We start from the raw sequence: 12,288 nt of genomic DNA, 5'->3' as shown, positions 1-12,288 counted from the left end.
CTAACTCAGCTACACCCACACAGGAAATGACACCACCTTACTTTATGAGTGGATAGTGAATAGTTTGATAGAATGCTAGTAACCCCATATTGGCTATGTAACATAATTCATTTTTTCAGCTTCTCATATTCTAATTTAAATTGATTAAGATGAGTGAAAAAGGCTTTTGATATGAAAGACTGAAGCCTATTGAAAGCTAATTTTGGAAGCTTTAGACATTGCGAAAAGATATTCAGATCACTTCTTTTCTGTAACCACCACCTACCATTATTAAAATAAGTGAATTCTTATAAAGAGTGAAGCTAGAGACTAAAGCCAAAGGTTATAAGGAATCTCTGTATCTCCTTTTGTAAGATTTGTCCCTAAATGAGAGTAGTAGTTTGGAGAAGGCCTTGCGCCCAGTTATCCCTCAGCTGTGGTCTTTAGCAAAATGACCCCCTTTTAAGACTGATAGACTTGTCAATGGAGCTTGTGGTGCATTTCAGGATGACACAGCCCCCTGTGTAACAGAATGCAACTGACATGACCTCAATACGTTGGGATTTTCTGACTCATCCCAGTAAGACTCTATAAGGAAATTAAAAAAAAAAAAAATTCTCTAGTGCAAAGTTAAAGATTTTTTGTGTGAAAGACAGATGATGGTATTATTAATAGTGAAGGGTAAAAGCTGAGACATTTGAATGTTCAGCTAAACATCCCCAAAATTCTCATTTCAGTGTGGATAGAAATAACCACTCTTGAGGTATTTCCGTAATCTCAGTTTCAACTCCAGCCAGGAATCAGAAGGGGGGAAAAAAAAGTCCTTCCCAAGCAGTTTATAAACTAAAAATAAAGATGACAAAAAGTCAGATTCAGATTAAATTGGAAAAGCTGGTGAATTGGAGCAGTGGTTGTATCTCCCTGAGACAGAAATATATAGGCTACAGTAAGAGGCCCACGAGTATTTAATGATATATGCAGAGAAAAATAACTAGTGCCCAGCTGTAGTCAATATATATTGACACATGATCAGTTAAGCTTTGGCGATCAATGCTGTTTATTAATGAGTTTAAAATGGTCTAATTTTCTGATCCCAGAGAGCTGGAACCTAAAGGAAATGATGTATGCCACTTGTTATACAATCTCTTCTTGAATATCTTCCAGGGCTTTGGTGAGCTAAGACAGCAAAATATAGCTCCAGTTCTGCTGAGCTGTTCCCAAGGACTATAATTATATTTTATAGTATTTAGTTCAACCAAATCATTTTTCATTTTAAGTATAATGTAGCAACAATAGCCTAAGACCTTTGAATTTTATCCCAAATAATACTGTTTTGTCACTTATATCCTAAAGCCCCACCTGCGCCACAAAAGAACCCCAATAATATGCTCTTCCTGTAATGTAACTCTGAGAAGGAGCTGTTGCAGTAGAATTCCAGGCTTAGAAATGATATTTTGCCTTTTTTAAGGAAGGCAACATTTTGGACTAGAAAGAAATTACGTCTTTAGGCTATCTGACTTCCAGTTTGGGTTTTATCTATACCTACTATGTGACCTTGGGAGACTCATAAAATTTCTCTGGGTCTCAATTGCTTCTAAGTAAAAAATGCAGGGTGGATTTAGGCTCTGTGAGATGCCGATGCTAACTTTCTACAATTCCAAGCATCTATAGGCAATTTACAAATGTAGATGATACTGTAGAGTAAACCAGTTGTTGTGGAGTCAATTCTGATTCATGGTGACCCCATGAATATCAGAGTAGAACTGTGCTCCAAAAGATTATCAATGGCTGATTTTTCAGAAGGAGATTGCCAGGCCTGTCTTCCAAGGTGTCTTTGGGTGGACTCAAACCTCCAAACTTTAAGTTAATAGGCAAACATGTTAACCATTTGCAACACCCAGGGACTCCATGTAGATAAAGCTATCAGGACATATTGTACTGTTCTGTTAAACAGCAATATGAGAAGTGGTGGAAGTCAAAACTATTGGCTTCTGCTTTTGATGTTCTTAATTTCTTTTTTCATATCTCTGAAATGACTCATTTCAGAAAGGGTAGGGAATTAGAGCATATAAAGAGAAGCTAAATTAATTTCAAATGGATGAATAAAGGAATAAAAGAATCATTAAGAATGAAATTTAGCATTGGAGAAGTAACATTTTTATAATGTAAATAAAAGTAGAAAATGGTACATAATATTTATAAGGAAGAAAATCTACCACCAGCATGGATTTACAAATCTGATAAAAGAAGCAAGCTCATTAAAAATGCCATATAGGAAGATTTTATTTTCTGCTCGAGGTGTATATAACATGCATATGTGCATATATATCTATGTAAGTGTGTGTATACCTATACACATATACGGACATATATACGACCATATATAAATACATAAATACAGTCTCCTTAACATGCACACGTACTGTGACCATGAGAAATAAACGGAGGGGAAATCAAAGGCTCTTCTGTCCCCTGTAACCTGAAGCTGAATTCCTCATGGTAGAAGATAACTGGCTTCTTCAGTCTAATCTACAGATGACATCAGAGATAGGACTTGAGGTTGGGTGTTAAGGCATGGTCCTGCTAATTATACTAATTTGTTTTCCACTGTCATGAGCTTTTGAGAAGGCGTGTCATCTTACATAGTGAGTACCAGGTCTTATAGAGATCTCAGCTGCTCAGGTGGGGTTGGCTTATCTAGCCGAAGAAAGCTGTGAAATACAGATCTTTACGGTTAGTCGCGGGAGAGCTTGTGATGCATAACTATTTGTCCTGGATAAAAAGAAGAGGGTAATCAGACCATCGTTCACCAGATCTGGTGACTGACAGCCACAGGAGCAACAATATGATGAGCGCCTTAAATATGTAGAGTGCTCTACATTTTACAAACTATAATATGGCTGTATTTTAAACTTCATAGTAACAAGACTAAAAAAACTTGAGATCGATTACTGACACTAGAAGGTCGATGGTACCAGATGGCAATACAGTGGGCCAAGGGTGACATGACTGACAGGCATCCGGGTTAAGACTAATTCAAAACCCTGAGTAGCTTGGATAACATCTATTACAGGTGAGCACCCAGGGTTTCTAGACAACTGAGTTTTATATTGTCCAGATGAGAATAACAGTTTCCATTGGGAATTTTGTTGATGATATTTGCAACCAGTGGTACAAAAACATTCCATTCATTCATTCACTCATCCATTTATTTATTTGTCTAACTGCCACAAGAAATGGTACTAAGGCACTTGATGGCCTGATAATAAGGATGCTACCCTTTAGAAGTTTACTGCTAACTACCTCTTCCACACTCTCCAACTATATATATGTTGTTGTATGGAGTTCTGTTCAAGGTATATAGGCTCGTATCATGAGTTGATTATTCCCTTATATAACCCACGTCTTGTTATGCACACTTTGTAGTGAACATCTGTTACCCAACAGATCTTCTGATTTATTTTTACAATAGCCTTATTGTTATTTCCGTATTTTCAGGTAGGGCTGCCCTCATCCCAGAGCTTAAGTGGTGTTCAGACAATCTGTACTTGGCCAATAAGAGCCACATCTGGGACTGGTAGAGCTATTGGGAGAAACATGCTCTTTCTACTGGCATTGTTATTTTGATAGAATGTAAGCCCAGAAGTATTGGTGGCCATTTTTACCATGACATGAAAGAGTCTGCCGAGAATGAAGCCGATGTGGATAGCAGAGTCAAGTAAGGGGAAAAGATAGATTTCTGACTATATCTCATGGGACTTACATCCAGCCGAGCCTGACACCATCACCACCATGAATTTGCAATTACCTGAGCCCATACATTTTCTTATAAAACAAATTAGTGATATAATTTTAAGAGTTTCTACTAAACATGGCAGCAAAATCATATTAAACTATAATTTCTAAATATTTAATTTATTAGCTTCATAGGAACTGCATTCAATTACAAAAATTTATCATTAGAAATTTGGTCCAAACTTTATGTGATATACTAGCAGGATAATTTACCAAAAGCCAATTTGCTGAAGGCCAATTTGCTACATTTCATTTTTAAATAAAGAATTTAGTTTTACATAGCTTTTTAGGGGGAGATGGTCATAGAATGTTAATTTTTCTTTACATATTCAATATTTGATAAATATTTAATGGATGTCTGCAGTATTACAGGCAGTATTCTAGTGTTGGAACCCTGGTGGCATAGCAGTTAAGTGCTATAGCTGCTAACCCAAAGGTCGGCAGTTCAAATCCACCAGACGCTCCTTGGAAACCCTATGGGGCATTCTACTCTGTCGTATAGGGTCGCTATGTGTTGGAATCCATGGCACTGGGTTCTTCTGTTTTTTTTTTTTTTTTTTAATTCTAGTGTTGAGATAGTATCAGTAACAAAACAGACAACCAGCCCTGCCCTTGTGGAGTTTACATTCTAGCACATGGAAACAAAAAAACTAACAAAAAACCTAATAAGTAAATTCTATAGTATGTTACAAGGTGATAAGTTCTATTAAAAAAAAGAAAAAATAGAGCAAGGGTGTTTGAGAGTATGGTTGGTGGTAAAGCAGGGGACAGATTGCCCTTTTCAACAGGCAATTTAGGATAAGCCTCAGTGAAACCTGACATGTTAAAAATTGTTGTTGAAGGAATTAAGGGAATTGTCTATGTGGCTATTTGGGAGAAGAGTATTTCAGGTACAGGAAACCATGAGTGTAAAGGCCTCAAGGTGGATGAAGGCAAGGTGTATTTGAGGGCAGCAAGGAAGTCATTGTGGCTGGAGCACAGTCAGCAAAAGGCAGAGGAGGAGCAGATATGGTCAGAGAGTGTTAGCATGAGGTAGCTTTGTAGATGTGGAGTAAAAGACCCAGTTTTATCTTAAGTAGGGTGAAACTTGCCCTTGGCTCTGGAGAAAAAAACGTTGGAGAAATTGAAGTGCCTTGTTCTGGGGCTTCTGGGCCACACTTCAGAATATGTGCTGGTGAGTGGGGGCTGGCCAGACCAGAAAAGACTCACCTGAGAGGTTAATATCAACTTGCCTCAGGATAAATGATTAAGCCTATCATGCAGGACTGGCTGATAAAAGCCCTGAACAAGGGAAGCTCAGAGGTCTTCCTAGTTGATAAGATCACCTGTTCTCAGGAGGGTAATATGTCTCTTGGGACATGGAAGCTTGGTGTTGAGAACCCTTGCAAACAATACCTTTTGAATATCTTTGTTTAATCTTCTTTGGCTATAATAAATCTGTAGTTGTATGTAAGGTATACTTTCCATGAGTTTTGTGAGTTTTTCTAGCAAATTCTCGAACCCAAAGGGGTAGTGGGAGCCAGAAGGTCAGAATATAAGGGTATTGTGTGAACTTCCAAGCTTGTGGCTGGTATTCTCGGGTGGTAGTGGGAAACCAGCCCCAAATTGGTGGCCAGCAGGTCAGAAGATTGGGGTGTCATGTGGACCCCTAAACTTGTGGCTGGTGTATGCCTATTTGACAGTCTGAAAGACGATGGCCATTTAATTTGTGAGCTCTGACCTAGCTCTGGGTGGCTAGTGTCAAAGAGAGAGAGAGAGAGTGCCATAGTGACGGGCAGCAAAGAGAGTGAAGAAGTAGGAATGTGAGGACAGAATCAATTCAATCATATTTTGTTGACTGAATTCATGCTGATTAGTACTGGCAAGTGAGCCTTTGCATGGTGTTGGCTTTTACCCTGAGTGAGTTTGGCAGCCACTGCAGATTGCATGTAAGGTCAAGATTAACCGTTTGATGGATTGACAGAACAACTCCTCCCTTATGTCATTCCATATCTTTCAAATACAGCTGTGCTACCCAATGGAGCTTGAAATCCCAAGTCTTGGGCTTCAGATAAGTGGCCTAAACTGATGGCATCCTACGAAGATAAACCTTGAAAAAAATTTCCATCTATTTTCTTTCTCTCAGATACCACTGAAGTTTTACTTTGGCAACACTAAGTATTGGGTTCTGGAGTCATGTTTTGCCTGAGATAATGTTCTAGAAGCTGGAGATTGGTATTTTTGTAATTTTGTAGGAATCAAACCAAAAACCGGAACTTGTTGGCATGGAGTCAATTCTGACTTATGGCAACCCCATGTGTTTCATAGTAGAACTGCTCTATGAGGTTTTTTTGCTGAAATCTTTTTATGGAGGCAGTTAGTCAGGGCTTTCTTCCGCAAAGCCATTGGGTAGATTTGAACTGCCAACCTTTAAGTTAGCAGATAATGGCAAACCACTTGTACCACCCAGGCTTCTGTTGTGGGAACAGTGCTGAATAAATACTGCATCTCTTCTTCTTAGTCTCTTTAAAAGTCGTATTCATCAGAGATTTTGGATGGAATCAATTTAATTTAGGGGATGCTGAAGGACTTAGAACCATTCCAGTGAGAGACAGTAGAGGGTGTGGCCTCTGAGGATCCAGATCAACTCACCTGGCTGACTCTGGGCAGAATATGAAATTGGGAAGGATGGAATTTGGAGCTGAGTTGCCTCAGCTTAAAAGTTAAGCTCCTGGTGATAACAGGACAGAAGGTAGGGAATGTTGGGCAAAGGGCAGGCATCCCTCTTCCCCTTCTTGTGTACCCATGTGGAAGAAGTTCTACTGGAACAATACTCCTGGTTTCTTGCCTCACCCCTCATTCAGGTCTCCTCAGGGGAGGAGGAGCCACTGATTGGTCAATTTGGAAAAAGAAACTGTGCTTGTGGCCCAGTTCATCCTTCTCTTTCGTGGGAATGGATGTTTAGTTGGTCTTGCTCTGTGGTCACCTTGACTGGAAAGACTATTTCTGGCAGGAAAGAATGCACCTGCAGTGTGGAGTCATTTGGTCAGATCTGGGACATACGCTTCAATAGAGCTTACCAAAAATAAAGGTGATATTTTGATCTCTACCTGACTGTGTTCTGCATCTCTCTCTCAATTGGTTCCAAAATGGGGGGGAAAGAGAAGTGCTATTTTTAATGCCCTTAAACCTAGTAAATTGTTTCTGCTTGGGTGCTTTGGTGTTGCAGCCAAAGACAAAGGAGCAGGAAGAAGGGAAACTGAAAGAGGGTCTGGGAGAAGAGTAATCATATTTTTAAAGAAGAATATAATTACAATGATTCACTATATTCAGGATTATAGTCAAGAACATATTCAAGCATATACTGTCTCTGTTTCTCAGTCTCCTCTCTCCTCTCTCAGACCCCAGTGAACTAGGGGAGAGATCAATTAAGTATTCCTTAAAGTGGTCTTTTATGAGGGTAAAATGAAATATAGTCAACAAAAATGAAATCACTGAAGGAAACAAGTAGATGTAGCAAATTGGTGTTGGGCGAATTTGTTTTAAATCAAATGGCTGTTCTGTGGATTGGTAATTTGGCAAGCTGGCTTATAAAAACTTGGTCTTTGGCAATTCGACCTACAGCCAAATGATTAATGGGTTGTCTGTACAAGAATAATGACAAATGACATCCAGCCTCGATTTGAACAGCTAATAATGAGAAATGCATCGCAATACAGAACAATCCAAAACAGCTTGGAAACATTTGTTTTTCAATGCTTGCATTATATATGTCTCCACCTTTTGCACTAAAACTTGTCCACTGTATTCGGCCCTCTGGAAGACCATAGAGTTTTTCTGGTTTGTTCTCATATGCAAGCCTTTTAATATAAGTTAAGTGTGATATTGCTTCTTGCCTAAAATTTCTCCAGCCTAAACAACCTCAATGCCTTGAATTGTTCCTTCCATGATTTCATTCTTGCATCCTTCACCATCTTGGCCACTCTGCCAATATTCCTCTTAAGGGGCATCATACAGAATAGAACATAATCCTCATATGACCACTGCTAAGAGGAACATGACCATGATCTTTATTCTGAAAATCATTGTCCCCGGTATTCTAAACAAGCAAACTTTGTGGGAGGGAATCAAAATGCAAGTTTAATTTTTATCTCCTTTTGTCCCTTTAAAATGTCTTCAGTAGTGAAAGGCTTTCCCTCCCTTTTGGATGAAACATTTGTCAAGTTCATGAATTTCCTTCCCACTCTTAGGTAATACAGAGTTCTCTGGCCATTTCAATTCACCAAATATCATTTTCATTTGGTAAAATACCATTATATCTTAATTCAAAAATAAGTCTTCTTTCTCCTCCTTCCCCAGCTAGGGCTGGACAGTAGGCATGCAGACTGCCTTCTGGAAAGCAAGCGTATTTGGCTTTGTCTCTCTAGCTCATTTTCTTCTCCTTTGGCTCGTAGTTGTTTCTGACCCCTTCAGGGTCTATTGATAGGGGGTGGTGGTTAAAAGACATAAGAGAATAGGATGCTTCTCACTTGACTGTTACTCCTATAACATGGTTTCATACTTTCTTGTTCTAGAAGATGGTAACCTTTCCCTTTCCCTCCTGGGCATTTTGGTGAATTGTTACCTAACAGAACACTTATGACTGAAGAGATGTAGTATTTTCTTAAGAAACCTCCACTCCAGACCCCCACACTTCAACATCAGACTCTAGTTTTCCCTTGGTTCATTCCATACAAACACTCGTTTGAAGTCTCTTGCTTTCTGCATGAAGCACTTTTGGGCAGGACCCCACTTTTAATGTACTAGGCAGGCTCTCTCTGTGGCCTGGTCCACTTCTAGTCCCAGGACACACTTATTCTCTACCTGGACAAAACTCAGAGCTTATAGGCAAACCCCAAAGTAGCAGTCTTTATCTCTGGCTTTACCCACAGGTTTCTCATCTATGATCCCCACATTTCTCAGGTACCCAAACAGTGTGCTCTCCAACTAAGGGGGTTCCGAAAAAGTGATAATTAAAAAAATGGACATAATAAAGCAGATTAAGCATGTGTTATATATTTATTAGATGCATCTTAAAACATCCTTTTGAGGAGCTTGTGGGCCCACATATCATATACAGTCTTAAAAGTCATGGCTTTCTGGACATCTTGTCAGCTCCAAGGGAGGTAGAAAGAAAAGGAAAAGAGGGAGCTAATGGGAAGGAGGGGAAATGGCTGCTGTAGCCTGTGCACCATTAGAATAAACAAGTGAGGGAAACATCAACTCCAAACCTAGGGATGCAGTGACAAGGTCTATGTTAGCATCCCTGGAATGCCAATTGTTTTCCAAATAAGAATTTGTTAGTGTGCATACACACACATAGACACACACACACCCCCCACACCTAGTTGGAGTGTATTTTTAGTCCAGGCTATGCATAGTGGAGAACGAGGTGGCACGAGTTCTTAAGAAGTTCATTCAAATGGAAAATGAATTCTTACGAGATTTAACCACATATAAATTATCTTTCTAATCACAGAAGGGTATATTCCCATATCCATATGTAATAAAAAAAAAAATCTCTGACTGAAATGAAACTTGTTCCTAGAAGAGAAAAAATCCCTGGGAGCAATTTTCCACAACCTGTGTTTATCTCCCAGAATCCATTCTCCCTCCTCTCTAAGAGGTTCCTGTGAAAGTGTACCAGTTCCTCCAGCAGCTCTTGACTGGTATCTGAGATAAATTTCAAAACTGATCTTACACATTTTGAGAATTCGTATTCACACAGAGTTTTCTGATACTGTTTTCTATGTTCTGGAAAGTCAACTGCTCCTTCATCCCACTACCCACCTCCTCCCCTCCATGCTTTTTTCCTTTATTTTTAGCCCCCATTATAAAAGCAATACATATTCATTAAAGAATAAAATACACGCAAGCAAAATTACATAAAGTACATTCATAATTTAGCCAGACACGTCCATTATGAATGTTTTTCCTAGTATTCTTTTTATGCATATGTTATTAATCTATGCATAGGAACCACATTTTAAATGCTGTTACAGTCAATTATTTTCAACTAATCCAACAATTTTTGACCATTCAGATGTTACAAAGTTTCTTACCATAAATATGGAAGAGAAAGAAAAATTGGCTTAAATGAATTACATATAAATAGCAAATACATACTAAAAGCATTTGAGTACTCATTTTGGTCTAATTTTCATTTAAATTGAATTATTGTGTTCCCTCCTACACCTCTAACTTCTTTCCTAAATTTAGTATGATTTGTATCCTTCCATACTTTATGCTCATTTGTGCACACACACGTGCACACATTTTCCTAAAAAAATTGTGTATGTGTGTGTTTGTATATGCAAACAGACACAACCATCTTGTCAACTTACTCTTTACATTTATCAATATCTCTTGGGTATTATTTCAGACCAATAAACGTAGACCTAAAATAATCTTTGAATAATGGATGGTAAGCATCAGTTTTATTCTACAAACGAAGAACATGGTGTTTATTTGCGAAGCTAGTGTACCAGATGGACAAATAAATTATTCTGATTGTCTATGGTAAGTAATCTCATGGGATTAATACTTTTCACGTAGATAAAGGCATTGGAAGATCACTCACTGAGGTGATGATTAATCAATGGCAGCCTGTATAACATCATCTTGTACAACAGGGTTGCTATCTGTTTCCAAGTCAAATACCTAAGACCTAAATGGAAAAAACACTTTAATAAATTATTTTTTTCTATAAGTTTTGGAGAGTATATTAATAAGAAATAGTTTATTTAAAAGATATTTGTCATTCTATTGTATTCTTTTTGGAATGAGACAAAAAATAAAATAAATTGTAGTATTTGGAACACTCTAAACTTGAACATTTTTGAACTTGGATCGTGTGTGTGTGAGAGAAAAAAAGAGAGAGATCTGAGAAATCTTTTAGCATAAAGACAAAATTGCTGTACTAATTTACCACTGCTTTTTACAAATAAAAGAAGTGAAAGTTAAATAAATGTTTAGTACTGTTTGACTTTTCCTTCTGTGCGGTGTTGGCTTCCAAAAAAGCTTGATGAAAAAACCCTTATAATCTATCTATTCAAGAAAGATAGTAAAATGTCTTATAAATTGGAGCAGGAAAAAAGAACACCAAGAACACATGGGCAACATGGATCTTTTAAAGTCGCAACCAGCAATTTGCTTATATCAAGCTCTTAACTGGGGGTGATTTTGTCCTCCAGGAAGCATTTGACATGGCCTGGAAACATTTCTGGTTGTCATAACTGGGGAGTTGCTACTGGCACTTAGTGGGTAGAAATCAGGGATGCTGCTAAAGATCCTAGAATACAAAGAACAGTCCCTCACAAGGTCAAGAGTGTCATGATTGAGAAAACCTGGTCTAAATTTTACCAGCTGATTCAGAGGAAATGTCTCTGTTTTAGTGTAAGTTTTTAAGAAGTCTGTCAATGTTCAAATCAAACCAGAAGTGTCTTTTAGGTAAAAGGCTGATTCCTTCCAACCCAGAGCTTCCTGGGAAGACACTACGTGGTGTGCACATCCAAATCCGCTGACTCTTGAATACAGCAGCTGTAAGTATAGTCTTATTATTTTTACATTAGAGTGTCAATTACTGCTTCTGTTTCATGGCAGTCTGAAATATTGTCACTAAATGTGTCCCTGACTGGCTTGATCTTGAAAAAAAAATCATTTAAAAATTTTTATCATAATTTTCTCCATTGCTGTTTTAGTCATCCTGGGCTGCTATGACAGAAATACCACAAGGGGATGGCTTTAACAAAAAGTTTATTCTCTCACAGTCCAGTAGGCTAGAAGTCTGAATTCAGGGTAACAGCTCCAGGGGAAGGCTTTCTCCCTCTGTCGGCTCTGGAGGGAGGTCCTTGTCATCAGTCTTCCCTTGGTCTGGGAGCATCTCAGCTCAGGAACCTCAAGTCCAAAGGTTGCACTCTGCTCTCAGAGCTGCTTTCTTGGTGGTGTGAGGTTCCCAACTCTCTGCTAGCTTCCCTTTCCTTTTATCTCTTGAGAGAGAAAAGGTGATGCAGGCTACACCCCAGGGAAACTCCCATTACCTTGGATCAGGGAGATGACCTGAGTAAGGGTGGTGTTACAATTCCACCCTCATCCTCTCAACATAAAATTACAATCACAAAATGGAGGACAACCACGTAATAGTGGGAATCATGGCCTAACCAAGTTAATACACTCATTTTTGGGGGGACATAATTCAATCTATGACAATTGCCCTATTTTAGAAAATGTAAATGTTCGTCTTTGATTATGATCGTTGTTCATAGGTGTCATTTAGTCGGTTCAGACACATAGCGACCCTGTGTACACAAGAACAAAACACTGCCCAGTCCTGTGGCATCCTCACAATCCTTGCTATGTTTGAGCCCCTTGCTGCAGCCACTGTGTCAATTTATCTTGTCAACGGTCTTCCTCTTTTTCCCTGATGCACTACTTTATCAAGCATGATGTCCTTCTCCAGGGACTGGTCACTCCTGATAACATGTCCAAAGCACATGA

At 38.7% G+C, this 12,288-nt stretch overlaps 1 long non-coding RNA gene across 50 annotated transcripts in view; it reads left to right on the top strand.

Moving 5' to 3' along the window:
- The window catches only part of LOC111753149 (uncharacterized), a 416,755-nt gene that overhangs the window by 364,744 nt on the left and 39,723 nt on the right, over positions 1-12,288 (top strand). For 49 of the 50 annotated variants that reach the window (XR_010321746.1, XR_010321732.1, XR_010321771.1 and 46 more), the window contains 2 exons: positions 10,175-10,311; positions 11,242-11,333. This is a non-coding gene — a long non-coding RNA (uncharacterized LOC111753149). The remainder of the gene's footprint in view (positions 1-10,174; positions 10,312-11,241; positions 11,334-12,288) is intronic. The other variant, XR_010321757.1, reaches the window with a different exon arrangement.

This window comes from Loxodonta africana, chromosome 4, assembly GCF_030014295.1.
Source record: "Loxodonta africana isolate mLoxAfr1 chromosome 4, mLoxAfr1.hap2, whole genome shotgun sequence".
In the NCBI taxonomy this organism is placed as follows: Eukaryota; Metazoa; Chordata; class Mammalia; order Proboscidea; family Elephantidae; genus Loxodonta; species Loxodonta africana.
The sequence above is the reverse complement of the archived record's forward strand: the minus strand, read 5'-3'. Positions and strand labels throughout refer to the sequence as shown.